Source organism: Protopterus annectens, chromosome 10.part0, assembly GCF_019279795.1.
Source record: "Protopterus annectens isolate FY-2018-M chromosome 10.part0, PAN1.0, whole genome shotgun sequence".
In the NCBI taxonomy this organism is placed as follows: Eukaryota; Metazoa; Chordata; order Ceratodontiformes; family Protopteridae; genus Protopterus; species Protopterus annectens.
Window position 1 is genome coordinate 1726878785 of NC_056744.1, and position 17478 is coordinate 1726896262.

The 17478-nt window shown below is 36.8% G+C and overlaps 1 protein-coding gene and 1 long non-coding RNA gene across 2 annotated transcripts in view; one reads left to right on the forward strand and one right to left on the reverse strand.

Annotated features, from left to right (window-relative positions):
* The window catches only part of LOC122813968, a 67173-nt gene extending 59188 nt beyond the window's left edge, over window positions 1-7985 (forward strand). Inside the window, exon 2 of the long non-coding RNA XR_006366749.1 lies at window positions 7226-7985. This is a non-coding gene — a long non-coding RNA (uncharacterized LOC122813968). The remainder of the gene's footprint in view (window positions 1-7225) is intronic.
* Window positions 1-17478, reverse strand: part of LOC122813963 (zinc finger protein 665-like) — a 275262-nt gene that overhangs the window by 193225 nt on the left and 64559 nt on the right. The window lies entirely within an intron of this gene.

Here is a 17478-nt window from a genome sequence, read left to right on the forward strand (position 1 = left end):
GCAAATGACCGTCTACATTTAAATGAGCAATGTTGCCTTAAGCATTTAAAAAGTTTATTTTATACCTGAAAGTGAAATTTAATCCCTTTAAGCATTTTTTTTTATTTTATTGTTCGAATTAACAAATCCTCAGCAGATTCTGACTCAGATGTTAATTCTATTTGATATATTAAGAGATTTTGAATATATGAAAAAAGCTAAACTTCACAAGCCAAACTTTTATTCATTATGTCATTTCTTCTGTACTAGTAATGAATGTGCTCCTCTTTCATCTATTTTTATTTACACACTGATTACAATGTGGGTGGGTTGGTAGTACACACTTTTATCTTATTTTTCAACTGTTTTATTGCAGAAAGGTCTTTGAATTTTGTAATACGAAATAAATGCTATAATAAAAACAGTAGAAAAACAAAAACTAGTGAAATGGTTTAACATCACATAGAAACACTATATATTATGCACACTTTAATCATTTCATGTATAAGTAAGCTGGACAAAAGAATGGTTTTCCTGTAACCAGTCTTGACTGATAAAACAAAGATGTAAGTGTTAAGCATAATAATAAAATACATAATAAACCAGACAAAGTAAACTCCGTAACTCAGCAATTTAATTACTAACTTCAGGCTTCACACTAAGCAAAAATGCAGCTTCAGTGAGAGAAAAGTGAATTAACTACATTCACTTATTTAAAGGGAGAGTGTCAAAGATAAGCTTACTAGAAACACACCAAAAAAAAAAAAAACACCGCATCTCAGCAGAAGTAAAATCAATTAATTTAATAACTTCAAATCACTAAAAATAGGATCCCTAAATATTCAGTGAGAATGAAGTCTTTAATGTGAGACTTTAAACCAAGCAATAAAAACAATTCCACAGAAAAATTCCACACAATAAGCGCTTTTGTCTTGTTAGTATCAAGGCTTCCTCAGACAATTAAAAACATTCCTCATACCATATTTAAATCCCCCTGCAAGTGTTATGTCAACCTATATTTAGCCAATCATAGATAGAATCATGATTATGATTGGCTAAGATCGAGGTTGAATGAACATGTATCTGTCATCAGTGTTTTAAGGCTAAAATCTTTAGAACGATAAAACATGATGTTAAAGTTTAAATTGGTGAGTTTTTATAGAAAAATCAAAGGAAGGGGTAAGTGTATTTTATAAGGGGGATTTAAATATGGTATGAGGAATGTTTTTAATTGTCTGAGGAAGTCTTGATACTAACAAGACAAAAGCACTTATTGTGTGGAATTTGTCTGTGGAATTCTTTTTCTTGCTTGTCTAAAGTCTCACATTAAACACTTCGTTCTTGCTGAATATTTGTGGTTCCTATTTTTGGTGATTTTGAGTTTGTTTTCTGGATTTTTTTGGATTGTTGAAATTTAATAACTTCCACAAAACAAGCTATCACAAAAAGATGGTAAGCACTTTCACTAACTATGTCAGCTTCTTCAGACCATAAAACAATATAAAAACAACTTAAATAAATACTCTGAAGACATTCACATTCAACCAATAAAATACTTAGTTGCAAACCATGTATACTTTCCACTTAAAACATAATCCTTTTCACCTGAAGAGCCCTGTAGCTTTGAGGGCTGGTCTTAAAGAAACGTTACCATCCAGCCCTTTGCATTTATCTGCCTGCAACTGCAAGATTCAATATAATTCCCTGTTTTTTGTTTTGTTGGGGGATATCACTTAGCCTCATATATACGTGCATGATCTCAACAACCATAAAAGTATAATTATGTTCACTGCTGATATTTCTGATATGTTTAGCTAATGGATTTTCTTTGCTTTGTATCCCATGTTTATTTTATTCTGTCTCTTACTCAGCACTTGGGATTTTGGTTTTAGATATTCTTATGTCTCTTTATTGTGATTTAAAATTTCAAAATAGTTATAATGATGTAAAATACTCGATGAAAGGAAAGTGATAATTTCCATTTTAAAGTAGGAAATATGTACACAAAGGTAGTTACTTAACTAATTTGTGCCTAGAGCCCTTAGTTTGTGTAACAGCTTAACTAATCAGTCTATTTCATAGAAAGTCTATCTGTCATGGAATTATTTTTAACAGAACAAACAATCGAGTATTTCTGTTGTGCTGGGAGGAAGAATGATGGTGCATAGGAGAGCATCATATCCAAACATACTTTGAACAGTGAGTCATACACTGTCCCTGACATACATGGACGGCACTGTACAGTTACCTTCCCTACTGTCAAGTTATACTATAAAACTAATAAACAGTCCAGTGTTCCAAAGTTTACTTATAATTACTCTTGATGGCTTCTTTTACTTACATTTACCCTTGGCACCTTCTTTTTAGCAAGTACAATCTCTGTTAAGAAAAACAGTTTAGCAAGTATGCTGCTACCATCATGACTGTACTTTTCTGCATTTATTTATGGCAGTGGTCTGTCTCCAAGTCTAGGGAAACCTTTCTTTTCGCTCACTCTGGGGACTTTGATGTGATGCTGCATGCTACAGCCACATGTGCAACTAAGATGCTGCATGTTTTTAACATCTGTTTTTATCCCAGCATTCTTTATTTACATATGTGAGGAAACCTTTAACTGAACAAGATTTATAAACTTTTTTTAATTGTATGTGTGAGGTCCATTTGGCTTTAAATACAGTTTCTTCTTTAATGCTAAGGTTATTACATTCATTCTCTGGAATGAATGAAAGGGTATCTTTAAAACCTGTTTTAAGTCATGCCCATTACAACAGTGAGTTGCAGGCTTGTCAGTTTAAGGTGTATTTATTGGTGCATATTGAGGTGGCATAATCACTGCTTAGATGCTTTTTAATTGTGATGTGATTTTAATGTCTGTATTTGATTGGATTACTTTGTATTTAAAAGTTTGCCTGCTTTGTTACTTTTACTATGGTCTGATGAAGCAGTATTGTACACTGTGAAAGCACTTACCAGTTCTTTATCAAAGGTAATTGCTCAGATGCTGTGGCAGCCTGGAGTTTCCTTTGATTTGTAAAGACAGACATAAAAAATGGAGCAACTGGGTGAAAACTGGACTCTCCTGGGAAATTTGGACAGTTGAGAAACATAGACTGGCCGCTTACCATCAGTGCATAACAAAAACACACACAGCAAAAACTCAAAATCACATCGACTTACCAGGCAGAACCAGCAGTGAAATTCAAAAATGAGCACTTTGCTGCTTTAGTTCAATCAGAAGAGAAGTTTCAGTCTTCAGGCTGCCCATCACCGACTTATAAAAGCCACAGGATACAAAAACAAAAATCCAATCAGCCTGCCTCAACCTCGTTACCGAAGAACAGGATGAGAGGCGGACGTGATCTGAATTTTATACTAGCAGACAGCAGCTCAGACTGGAGGAGTTGGTTGTTGTTGTTGCAGACTGGAGGAGTTGGTGTGTTACTGTAAATTCAGGGGGAGGGAATGGAAGAGCACAGCAGGGAGTCAAGCCCTGTGCTTTATGTGCCTCCCTCCCTCCCTCCCTGATTCACATCTTAATATTCAAGGGATGGACAGCAGAGGTGCTGGAAGCTGTTGAAGGCTGGGGGAGTGGAGGGTGAGAGGGGCACTTAGTGATCTAAAAGGGGCAATTTTTTTTTAAACTATTTGCTCCCTCAACACAGTTCACTTGGAGGACATTTTAAGCTTAGCCAATTTTACTTTTGGTGCCTGAATTAACATTTCATGATTGGTCTTCCCCATCTCATGGATGAAAATTGTGTATTTAACCAAAATGAGAATAACTGATCATACCATAGATAGTTTGAGGGGACCCATTTAAGGACTGCATTACTTAGGAACTGCATCTATCCATTAGTGGCATGAGGGGCAATCCTGGGGTGCATTTTCTATTACCCATCCTTAGATCCAAGTTGCATTTGAATATGGACAGGGATATTCTTTCTTTTACTTGAATGTAGAGTCTGTTCTGAAACAGTGGTATCCTCTGTGATATATATCTGGCTCTCCACATCATTCTGTTTAGCTACCCGGACTGAGTATTTCAGATACCATTTGACTTACTGATGTTAAGTAGGTCCATCAGTATTAGGTCATAGTGTATACCAGCCGCAAGTCACCTCTTAGCAAACTGTAGGATACCGAGTATAGTGATAAGGCTTTGACATAGTCAATGAAAGACCTATTGTTTAGGACTTGTATCTTTATAGTAAGGTATTTCTATGGGCATTCCAGTTGTTGCATGTGTTTGGACAGATACATGTCAAAGTGGGCATTATACAAAATGATTGACCTAATGAGGGCTGTGTAAAGAGGGACAATAACATCTCTAGATCTAGTCACAATCCATTTGTTCATAAGCTGTGCAATATAGAAAGATTATATTTCGACACTGAGTACAAGTTTTCAAACCATAGAGTCCTTGCACACATTTTTAGGGACACATACATGTATGTGTTCTTTGATTCACCCTCCTGCTTGTGTTAACAGCACCACTCATCAGAATGTGTTTTAAATTTGTAGTTTTAAATATTCTTTTAATAAGCAATGAAACAAAATGTATGAACCAATAATGACAAAACTACCCACATCAGAAAATTTCAGCCATAAAAAGCCACTCAGACTTCTGCCATTACAATCTACCAATATCACTCAGTAAGCACAATCTCTGCAGAAGTAAAAGTCATCCAAATAATTCAACATCAAAGAGATCTGTAACTAATGAACAGGTTGCTACTGGCAAACAACTTTATATTTCAATGTTTCATCTACAAATTCAGCACCTGCTACCCTTGAAGAATTAATTGCCCATATTACATTAAAAACATGTAAGCTGGTAATATTACAGTAGGGGATGACTGCTAAACTGGCAACAGGTTTATAGTTATTAGGAATCTCATACAAAGGGGGATATACTCGAGAGTGTAGAACCCCTATCCCCCCTTAAAATGCACCAAATAATCAGCAATAAAATGGGCACTGCAATATCAACACTTGTTCTACATGGAGTGGGAGTAGAATCCACAACGTTCTTCACCAAAGGCAATTATGCTACTGACGCTGCTTTCATATTCTACAACACAAAACGTGACTGCTATTTCATAAACAAAACAATTACACACTGAAAACAGACTTAGCATGAGCAACAGTAAACTTTTTTCCTTGAAGCTCACAATCCCTTGAAAATGCACTAAAACTCAATTCCCTGAAAATGTACTGAAACTCATACTCACAATTCCATCGGCAGTCTGGTAGTTGGTGTAGAGGATTCAGGCTCTTGTCTCTTGTAACCAAGTTTCATGGTCAAGCCTGATCAAGTTAATTGTCTAACCTGCTCTCCCCCTAACTAGGACATTACACACCATACCACTGTACTTCTCAACTTCTTATCATAAGAAATCTGGACAAAGCCTAAAATAATGGGGGAGGGGCAAAGGGCCAAAAATAGGGACAGATTTTAAATACTGCTCTTATAGACTTAGAAACCTGCTAGAATAAGAGCACTGGTCTTAGCATGCATTTTTCTGAAGGAAATGAAGTCTGAAACTCAAAAGTATGACATTATTTAGTTATTTCAATCCTTAGTGATGTGCCAGGAAACCACAAATGTTGTGGAATAGGCCAAAGATGTCAGGCAAAAAACAGGATATTCTGCAAAATTCTGAACAGTTGAGAGGCAGGCATAACTCTCAACTTCTTAGTGCAAGAGATCTGGACAAAGCCAAAAATAATGGGGATACAATTGCCCAAAATAGGGATGGATTTTAAATATTGCTCTTTTTAACTTAGAAAGTTGCTAGAATAACAGGATTTATGTTAGCATGTATTTTCTGAGGGATATAAAGTCTAAAACTCACATATGTCATTATTTAATGACTACAGTACTCCCTGATTTGCCAGAAAACCACAAATTTTATGAGAAACAGGTCAAAACTATAAGGCTAATCTGGCCATTTAAAAAGTATGTTAAACACACACACACACACACACACACACAACAGTTAGTTCCAATTCTATAAATACATCTACTCTCGCACATAGTAAGACACACACACACACACACACACACACACACACACACACACACACACACACACACACACACACACACACCTTCTCTTTCATAAAGCAGTGAACAGTTAGTTCCAGTTCCATACATACACCTACTCTCTCACACAGTAAGACACACACACACACACACACACACACACACACACACACACACACACACACACACACACACACACACACACACACACACACACATTCACTCACACGCACTTTATCTCTCATACAAACAGAATGGCTAATTTAAATTCCCTACACATACATACACATACACACACTGGAGCCCGGGTAGGTGATATAATACATCTGCCTACCTCCATAAAGAAGGGAAAATAATAAACACGGAATGCTTCTGTATAATTTGCAACAACCTTAAAGACCTTAAAGACAGAACAATTTACAAACCAACATGTCAATGCACTGTTCCAGTACTCATTTGTTTTCTTAGTTACCCTATTTACTGCTGTTTTTTTTTTTTTTGGTAACAGAATATGTGAGCTAGGTCTAAAAGGGTATTTTTCACATGTAATACTTGGGAGTATAATGACAGCTACAAGGACATATGGTGCAATATCAGTCATACAACAGTAAAAAAATAGTGCAACAGAAGTGTCATCATTAAAAAGGAACTGCAGTAAAAGAAGTATGGAGTGCAGTAGTACTGGGCAAACATTGTAATGTCATTAGGCTCGAAGCAACTATTTTAAGAAATAAATGTATTTTACACACAGACGCATGCATGCGCACACACACACACACACACACACACACACACACACACACACACACGCACACACACCTTCTCTTTCATAAAGCAATGAACAGTTAGTTTCAATTCCATACATACACTTACTCTCTCACACAGTAACACACACACACACACACACACACACACACACACACACACGCACGCACGCACGCACACACACACACGCACACACACACACACACACACACACACACACACCTTCTTTCTCAATCGAATGGCCACAAGCACACACATGCATTTGCCTTATCTCCCTTCTCTCTTAACAGAACTGCCAGCTTAAATGCTGAGTGTGAGTGTGAATGTATTTACATCCTCAGTGGTGTGCATACATGCGAAACATGCATGTTCCTCCTTAAAGGAGAAGGCACTTGCACCATTTAGTGAAGTTGTTTTTTGTTTTTCTTTTAATAGTTGAAGCTTCCTGGTCAACCTGCAGCTGTAAAAGTGGGAGAGTGCTCACCCTCCTTGCGCTATGGTTCCGGCACCCTTGATGGACAGGACTATGGAAGTGGAGGGAGAGTGCAAACACTACAGTACAGTTGGGAAAGACCCAGAGACAGGATGCCGAGAACAACCCAGACTTTATGGACTGAGAAAAATAAATTAATTAAAACAAATCAATATATAAAAATTGCACCTTTTATAAGGCCGCTCTGTATGGAGCCCTAGGCACTCAACTACTTTGCCTATGCCTAAGACCGGCTGTGACCCAAGAATGTGATAAAAAAGCCTTTTAGTACCAAATGGATCAAGTTATGTGACTGGACCAGAGATTGTGATATCATAGCCATTCTGTACCAAATGTGTGAAGCTCTGTCACTGTACCCAAGAATGTGATAACATAGCACCTCTGATTGTAAAGGGTTAAATCTTACCCTTCTGATGGTGCATGCACATGTGAGACAGGAAGGTTTGTGTATTTGAAAGAGAATGTTTTTGCTGAACAAGCAAGTCAGCTGGAACACTAAAACAGTTACAAATGTTTCTACCCATTATATCTGAAGCAGCATTCTTTCTACTTGTTTTACCACAGAGTCAAAAATTTTGTTTAAAGTACTGCTAATTTATTTCAGTACAACTGATGTATTTTATAATTGATATTTACAACTGATCTAATGAATAACCATATTGTACAATGTACTAGTAAACAATTTCTTATTGGTCAACAGCAGTTGTCTGATTGATAAAGTTTGTTATTCTGAATGATATTTTCTTAGAAAAGAGCTATGATTTAATTATTTTGGGAGACATCTGAATGTGATGCCATCTCTCACACGTGTGATTTTAAATAAGACAACATCTTTCCTCCCAGTGGCTATGCTCATGTGTTAGTGCCTCACAACCTATAACCTGACTCTATCTCTCTCCTGCTAATCCCACTTTACCCACCTCCATCCTATACTAACATCTAAAACTTCACCTGGATGATAATCTACATCTGATTACTGTGCCTGTGTATATTCCTACTGTCAGTACAGCTGGTTTATGCACAGTGACTTGCCTTATTACTTTGTTTTGTATTTTGCCAAGTGAGTATTTTATCAATTGTATTTTCTTGCATTTTGCCAATTAGGTATTTTATCAAATGTATGTATTGTATGAATCTTTTTGGAAATTTTCTCCCCGGGCCTCCATTGAAAATGGGTACTTTCTGGCCCAGTGAACTTTCCTGGTAAACAAATGTGAATAAATAAATAAATTACAACCAGAAAAGTAGCTAAATTGCAGGCCTTTGTTTAGGGTTTTCTTTTGCAGTCCAAGATGAATTGACTCCCCCCTCCTCCCACACTATTGCAGAGGTGTTAAAACAGTCACAGCAATAAGAGTTCTTTGCAGAATTAGGTGCAGTTGACAACTCATAATAGAAAGGAAGGGACTTCCAATCTAAATCTCTTCCCCTCTGTCTGCAGTAGGAAAATGTATTTATTTATTTAAGTAGTTTAATTATTTTTGTCTGGGTGCACTTTGCAGAAATTACTTGATTACTTCGGTTTGTTTTATTACTAGTGACAAATTATTCATCCCTTACTATATCTACAACACAATATTACTGCAACTTGGGTTTGTGTAACTGTTTCTTTATTCTGAGGATCAGATGTCCTGTGGCATGTTTTTTCTGTAATTTCCTGTCATTCTAGTCATATCCAGATTTGTTAAATTACAGCAAAACACTATTTCACAAAACTGACGCTCTGATACTCACACAGTAAAAGAATGTACATAAAATTAAATTATTTTCCATGGTCCATATAGTGCAATGATTTTTTTTTGGGGGGGGGGGGGTGAGTACTGAATATTTTAGGAAATTCTATATCACTCATACTACTCATATAACTAATGTTTTCTTTTTGAAGTTACTATGTTGTTCTCAAATTCTACAGCAAACTATTATATAATTGTCCAGATGTGTAGTATATCTTGCGATCTAGCTTATGTTCTATCAACTTATTTATGTATAGTATTCCTTATGTCACTTGTATTGTTTTTTTTGGAATATAATGTATTTGTATTGCATTGTATGTGGAGCTTTCCTCCCCTGGTCTCAGCTGAAAATGGGTTCTGTAGACTTAGTCAGACCACCCCGGTAAACAAATATCAAATAAATAAATGAATAAAGCAATTCTCTATTCCTTGCACTGTCATAAGTAATTTCTCTTTGAGGCATTTTTATATTGTTTCTATTATAACATTATTCTGCTCATCTATCCTGTCTCCATCCTAATCAACCACTCCATACAAGAATCCTACGTACCCAAACTCTGGAAAGTATCTCACATCATTCCTCTCCATAAAGGAAGTAACTCCTACGACTTCTCCAACTACCGACCTATTGCCATCCTGTGCCCCCTATCTAAAATTCTTGAGAAATGCATCCATTTGCAGGTGATGACATTTCTTAACACACACAATCTCCTATCTACCACACAACATGGTTTCCATCCACATCACAACACTACCACCACCCTTCTGTCCTTCACTAATCATTATCAACCTTCACAGGAACGATAACAAGTATGTATCAGCCATTTTCCTAGACCTCTCAAAGGCATTTGACATGGTCTCCCACTCCATCCTACTAGACTCACTAACATCACTATCCTTCACCTCCTCTACTATAGCCTGGTTCAGAAGCTACCTATCTGACAGGCAACAATCTGTCCAGTAGAAAGGAAATCTGTCTCCACAAGTTCTAACCACCATAGGAGTCCCACAGGGCTCTATACTGGACCCGCTACTATTTTCTATATTCACAAATAACCTCAATATCTCTACACAGCATTCCACACTCATTCAATATGCAGATGATTCAACCCTAATCTGCTCCACCTCATCTCCCACCACCCTACAAACACTCACTCAGGATACCTTCAACTCTGTAAAAAGATGGATCTCAGGTATCCAACTAATTCTAAGCCACAAAAAGACAAAATTGCTACTATGTTCCCCTAATAGATCAAAAAAGACCCTCTCCTTTACCATAACATCTAAGGACAGCACCACCATCTCCCCCTATAACCACACCAAACTTCTGGACATTGAAATTGACAATAATCTTCACTTTGGTGTCCACATCTCACATACCATAAAACTAGTACACAACAGGCATATGTCCTTTCTCTCACAAAAAGCTAGAGTCACTCTTGCACAAAGCGACCTCCTCTCAACTCTGTTATACGCAGCACCAATCTTCACCCAAATCAGAAAGTGTGACCTAGACATACTAGAATCATGCTACAATAAAATAGCCAAGTTTGCTACTAACTCAACCTATTGAACCCATCACTGCACTGCACTAAAAGAACTAAAATGACTTGAGCTATCACAGCTACTTAACTATCACCAGCTGGGTACAGCCTACAATATTCTCAAATCCCCTGAAAAAAACCCTCAATATCCAATCTAGTTATTGTCTACACTGCAAACCGGTACCTCAGATCTAGTGAAAAATCTCTCCTCTCCATCACCAAGGCCAATAATAATGCAGGGAAAGTACTCTACTCCCACACCGTTGCCAGAAATTGGGACTCTCTACCCCATTCCATGTCCACTGCCCCCTCCATCTCTATATTCAAAAACTCCCTCAAATCACATCTCCTTTGTACCTGGTTATGTCCCTGTATCATATAACCTTACCCTAACTCTCCAAATTGCTCTCTGATCACTTGCCTGCTTGTTCATTTCAAAAGCTGAACTTTTAACTGTAGAATTTACTTAATATATTTTCTTCTCTTACCAATGTATAACTGACATTGTCATTTTACTTATTTTCTGTACCATCATTTATTTGGAGTACTTTTAGTTATTTCTTGTTATATTACTATGTTCATCATATATGTTGTAACCTGTTTACTACATCTTATTTGTGTATTATACTTGCTGTAATGTTTTGTACAACTAGATGCCAGAGCTTTTCTCCCCAGGCCTCTGCTGAAAATGGACCTGGTCCAGTCGGAATTTCCCGGTTAACAATTGTAAAATAAAATAAATAAATAAAAATAAATATTTAGCAAGACCGAGTCCTTCATAATGGCACATTACTACTTATTCTATGGTCTCTCCAAAACTAAGAAATGTGTGCAGTTTGTAGGAAACAGCACTCGGGAGGGTTATAACCTTCAGTAAATTGAGAACTGCAGCATCCCATTCCAGTTCTACTAACCGAATTTGTGATGTCAGACAGTAAGTGCAAAGGACTAAACTTCTATTTACAGTGTCAGGTGTACTGAATGTCAATTTTCCAATAATAATTTTCCTTTGTGAAAGTCACTTTACCAGGCTATGCTGTGTGGCATTTGTGAATATTGGACATCTTGCTCAAAGTTCTCCTGAACAGCACAGGCTGACATCCGCACACATACTTCATAGGACTGTGCTGTTTGTAAAAATATGTGTGTACACAAGAAATTCCTTCAGGATGCCAAAAAAATGTATCACATTACATATACCTCTTTGCCATCAACTTTCTGAAACCTGAGTAATATAGGCTCTCTCACACTGTGCATCAGACATTAGTACATGATCACACAAATTAAAATGTGTCAAGGGAACCAGCCATAATCCACTGCACAGGTGAAATGGAACACACTACACAATGGTTGGACTGCAAACACTGTTAGGAGGGTATAACTGATACACAGGATTCTGAACAGTGTGTTGCCTGTGGAATGTGACCACCCACTTGGTATTAAGTCTCATGGCTAATAATGGTTTCTCAAACATTGTGTAAAAAGGTGTCTTTCCATGGGATTGGTTCCAGCTTGTTACGAACTTGTCAATGCCTTATTGCAATTAATATACTCACTTTAATAATAATCAAAGGCTTTGAAATAAAACAGACTATACAACTACTTATACAAAATTGTCCTGTACACATTAAAATGAATAATTCGACTGTGCTTGAGCACCACCCTACACATCTCATGGGTAGGCCTGCAACAACTATGCCATTCTTTGTGACACAATTGACAATGGCATTAATTATGTGAACGACTGTCTGGTATAAGATGGAGTAAGTCTGCTACAGGAAATGTTCACTAATTGCTGACATCAACCTCTCAGTTATTACAATTTTAGAATTACAATGAGATCATCCACCTATCATTATGGTTCCCTTCACTTACTACACTATCTTACATAACTTAATAGTGACACACCAGCTAGGCTTCAAGTCACCAGAGCATGGCCCTTACAACTGTAAGAGTTGCAAAGGTGAGTACGAAAGGATTGAATACCAACCCCCAAGACAGCTATTGTTTGGAAATGCAAATAATGTTGAGCACTCCAATACTGGAGGTACACATATTCATGAAGTGGCCAGAGAAAGCTAATTGTGGATGCTAAATAAAGCAAATAAAAAGGAATATTTTTATTCCTTGATTATAGACAAGTAGCTGTATTTCTTTGGAGGAAATGCTGTGTGGCACAGAAATGCCTGAAATACTGACAGATGTGGAAATCTGTCTGTGTCAGTGTGTGACCAAAGACCTTGCACAGTTTGCTGCCATGAAATATGTGTTAGGGCTTCAATGGAATACTACAAGGCAAATGTGTGATATTCCAGTAAACTAGGAAGGTGGGTGTATAACTAGTTATTAAATCTGGTTTGAGAACAAAGTATTGGAAGCTATAAAATGACAAAGGGGGCCAGACCTATCCATTTATACTCTGTCTTGGTATGAAATGAATAATTTGATTTATTTATTGAATTTTTGTAATACATTCAGATTTCAGTAGAGGCCCATGGAGGAAGCAGCATTTAAAGAGTGTTGCAAATGAGCAATGCATATTTACAATACTTTACAAAGACTGACATAAAGGTTACAATAAACCACAGGGAAGGACACCAGTTATGCAATAATCAAAAGATAAAAAAAGAGACTGGTTAAATATTACAGTCAGGATACAGAAAGGTATGGAAGTACAGTCTTCTATGCCAAAACAAAAAAAAAAGGTAATAAGAGTGGAAGAGAGCTGGTGTTGAAAGGTATATATACAAAGTCTGAAGAGAAGGCTGGCTTAGTAAGAATATAAACTGGTGAGGTGCATGGGCAGAGATCTCCCTGTTCTTGTCATATATAATTACACACACACACACACACACACACACACACACACACACACACACACACACACACACACACACGCACCACTCACGCACACATACGCGTGCGCACACACACACACACACACACACACACACACACACACACACACACACACACACACACACACACACTAATGGCTCAAAGCATGACATGCATTTTTACTGTAGAGTCAAACATGCTCAACCCTGCAAGGGGCAAAACTGGAAGATTCTGTTCCCATGCATCTGATCACCATATATGCATCTGCCTTAGTCTGGATAGGTGTCTGAAGGAAGCCCTACGAATGCTTACAATGAATGAAGATTCCTTTTGTTTTCTTCTCTTCAAAGCATTCAGCACAGTCAGGGGTTGAAGGAGAGCTAACACTTCTTGACAAATTTACATGTGCAGCAACATTATCATTAAATGCTGGGGGAAAATGGTAATGTCCAGTAAATGCTTTGAAATCTGATTAATGGGTCTTTAAATACTAATTCTCAACAGGAAACAGATAACAAATCAGCCAAATGTCTGTGTCAAAAGACTACCCCAGCAGGTATTCTGTTCTAAGGCATTAGACTAAATGCATTATGTACACTGACATAAATAGTAATGAAATACTTAGAAAATGATATGCAAGATCACTGGTGATTGCCACTAACCAAAATACCAATTTGGAAGTTTTAGACAGCATTGCTTCAATTGCCTGTGGAGCTAGGTATCATCTGAGATTAATTAGAAAGCACTATAGAAAAACAGGAAGCAGCACTCTTTGACATTCAGTGGAAAATATGGACAGATGTCATATCCAAATCTGTTCTCCAGGTGTAATCAAACATGTTTTAGTTATAGGTGACTCCATTCTGAGACACACTTACATCCCATTCACCAGGTTGGAGAAGGAAAGAGTCAGGGTCAGCTGTCTGTCCAGTGCCAGGATCTGTCACATCAAATGTGCACTCAATTATCTCAAAAACAGGCACTGTTATGACTGTGTCATACTCCATGTTGGTCTATGTGAAGATAGGTGAAGGCTGCCAGCCTAGCCAGATAGAATTTTGTAGATAATTATGTCATTTGTAAATATTAATGTAAGCCACATGCTTGTTCTTTTTGCTAAATGTTGAACTTCAAAAATGTAACCACATTGCACTCTGCTAGAGGAAAGCTGATAAGTCAAGCATGGTATAATTCTTTGATCTAAAACCCGGAGCAGAGATGTCTGGATGAAGGAATTTTGGCTATTGTTTTGAGACCAGAGCTAATTGCTAGAATTTGCATGTATAATATATTTTATTGCTCTGAATTCCTGACCAGCTGTAAGATCAGAAGGGCTATTAACCTCTGAGTTTCTGTTAGCCTGGGAAAAACAGAAAATTGTTAAGAATGATGTAATGTGAAGTAGCACTGTGTTACCAATTTAAAGAGAGAATCAGAGGGCATTTAGCATTTATCTTGAGAACATCCAACTCACCAGCACTCTGCCTGTGTCTATATGTACATTTATTTTAAAACTGTGTTTTCTCTTAGATATAGCTAGGAACTAGGAAAATTAGATTAGTTTTTTTTCTGTATTGATGTCAGAACTTTTCTAATGTATTATTTTAAGTTTTTCTCTGTGATCTCTGAACTCTTGATTAGCACTGAGTAAGAAGTATTGTCTTGTGTTTTTATTATTTATTATTACATATTTTTAAACCTTCCAACTGTGGCTGTTTTGTGAAGAGATAATTTAAGCTCTATAGTACATTGCATGTATATAGTGATCTGGCCAAACCACTCCAATAAGCCTTGATTGTTCAGTTGCACTTACCATTTGGATAATAATATTGCACAGTATGGTTGATGATACCTATACAGAACCCATAAGGCATAGCCAAGCTGTAATATAACACTACCTTAAAGCAAATCAGAAATATCATAGTGTGTATGTTTAGCCAGCTAAAGGCCTAATTCTACTGTCTGGATATATTTGTGGGGGGATTGCAATATGACTTTGCCACAACCACAAAGAGGTCTGTAACATGCTGCATTCTACATAATATGATTATTACAAAGTATACAGTCCAGCTGTCAGTCCCGGGAACCACTGACTCCACCACAGCATTACCTGGTAGCACAAGCAAAGCTGCAGCACTTAGTCTAGGTATACGTACCCTGATGAGCATGCAGTGATAGTATGATGTCATCCAGAACAAATGTGATCCACCCAGTGTTAGTTAAAAGCTATTCTAGACAGTCACACTGTGTATCAGGCATCTCCGCATACACCCCACAGGAGGGACAGTGGAGTGGGTCAAATTTGATTGCATGTGCTAAGGGACACAATGGACACATGGCTGGCATCACAGTGTAGGTGGGGTGGATGCATCACAGGAGATAGACACGGTGGTTTTCTGGCGAAGGCATAATGTCTTCCAGTGACAGGGTGGCTTTCGAGGAATAACCTGGACTGATGTAACAGGAATGAAATCCCTCAAGAAAGATCTGTTGTGCTACTGTGGGAATGGATCCGGTGTGGAATCTGTTGGTGAGAGGCATGGAATGTCACATTTTTGATGCCTCTATTGGGTAGGCACAGTGGAGTGGCCTCATTCTGTTTAGTAGTAAGTGGTGCATGCAGTGCTGAGTTGAGGACATAACTTCTCATCACATTAGCTCAAGGATCAGGAGAACTCCCCATAAATGGAGGACTAAGCCCCAATATGAGAAACAGATTTTACATATTATTCTTACATAGTAATATGAAACACAAGTAGAACCAGAACGAAAAGGCAGCTGGAATCACACCATTCATTGAACAACCATCAGTGTTTGGTTAAAAATTCTTCTTTATTCCACAAAAAGGCAAAGAAAAACGAAATGAGCGCTTTCACGTATGCACCATACGCTTCATCAGATTTCATTATACACAAAAGTAGCTCAGTTTAAATAGTATCATCTAAGATTCAATTAAAACAATTGCCTTACCAATTAGTAACATCTCAAGCTTTTTAAAGGTATAGCTGACCTATAAGACGATGTTGAATATATATTATTTAATACAGCACAACCTAACAATTTATTAACATAGCATCTATGCATTATTGAACTAATTCTAAAATATATATCAAAAACTAGATGCAACTATCAAATTTAAAACAATAAAAGTAGAGATAGTAATAATGAATATAAATAAAATTAATGTAATTCATTATTAAAACAAATAATCAAGCCAGTAATGTTCACATTATTATAATAGATCCATATTTATAACCTGAATGTTATGAATCAAATTGAAATCTATATCCAGTATAACATCCATGTAAATATAGTGTATATTATATTGATAAAGTGCTTAGTGCTTATGAATTATTATAAAAATATGTATATATGTATATATATAAATATAGTTAAAACCAAAATCCTATAATATTGAGAAATAAATATGAATCAATTAATAAATAAATAAACTAGTTGTAAGAAACCCAGTTAATGTGCAATATATATAACAGCATAAGTATGTATGGCTTATAGATCCCAGAGAATAAATAATATGTAGACATTAGCAATATTAATTCTTTCTTAACACTGGTTTCATGGGAACATATTGATTCAGACCTGGTGGATGGTGTGCTTTCATCTTTAATATCCAATATAGTTCTTTCTGTTCAAGTGCATTAACCATATCACCCCCACTTCTGTCTTTTTCAATAATTTGTAAGACCCTGAATTTGAAACTGTGTGTTCCATATTGCCTTATATGTTTCGCCAAAGCGTTGGTTTCATTATTCTTCTTTATATCATATATGTGATTATATATTCTCTTCTTAAATTCTCTCTTAGTAAGTCCTATGTAGAATGCTGAACAGTGTTCACAAGTTGCTAAATAAATAACATTGCAGGTATTGTATGATGCATGAAATCTAGGTCTAAACACATAGTTCAAGACAGGATGTGTATATATCTGAACTCCTGTAATAAATTTACACATATTGCATTGATTACATGCATAAGTGCCCATATTCATAGTGGGCTCTATATCCATGGTCACTTCTTTCTTGTATGTTTTACATAATAATCTCTTTAAATTCTTATTGT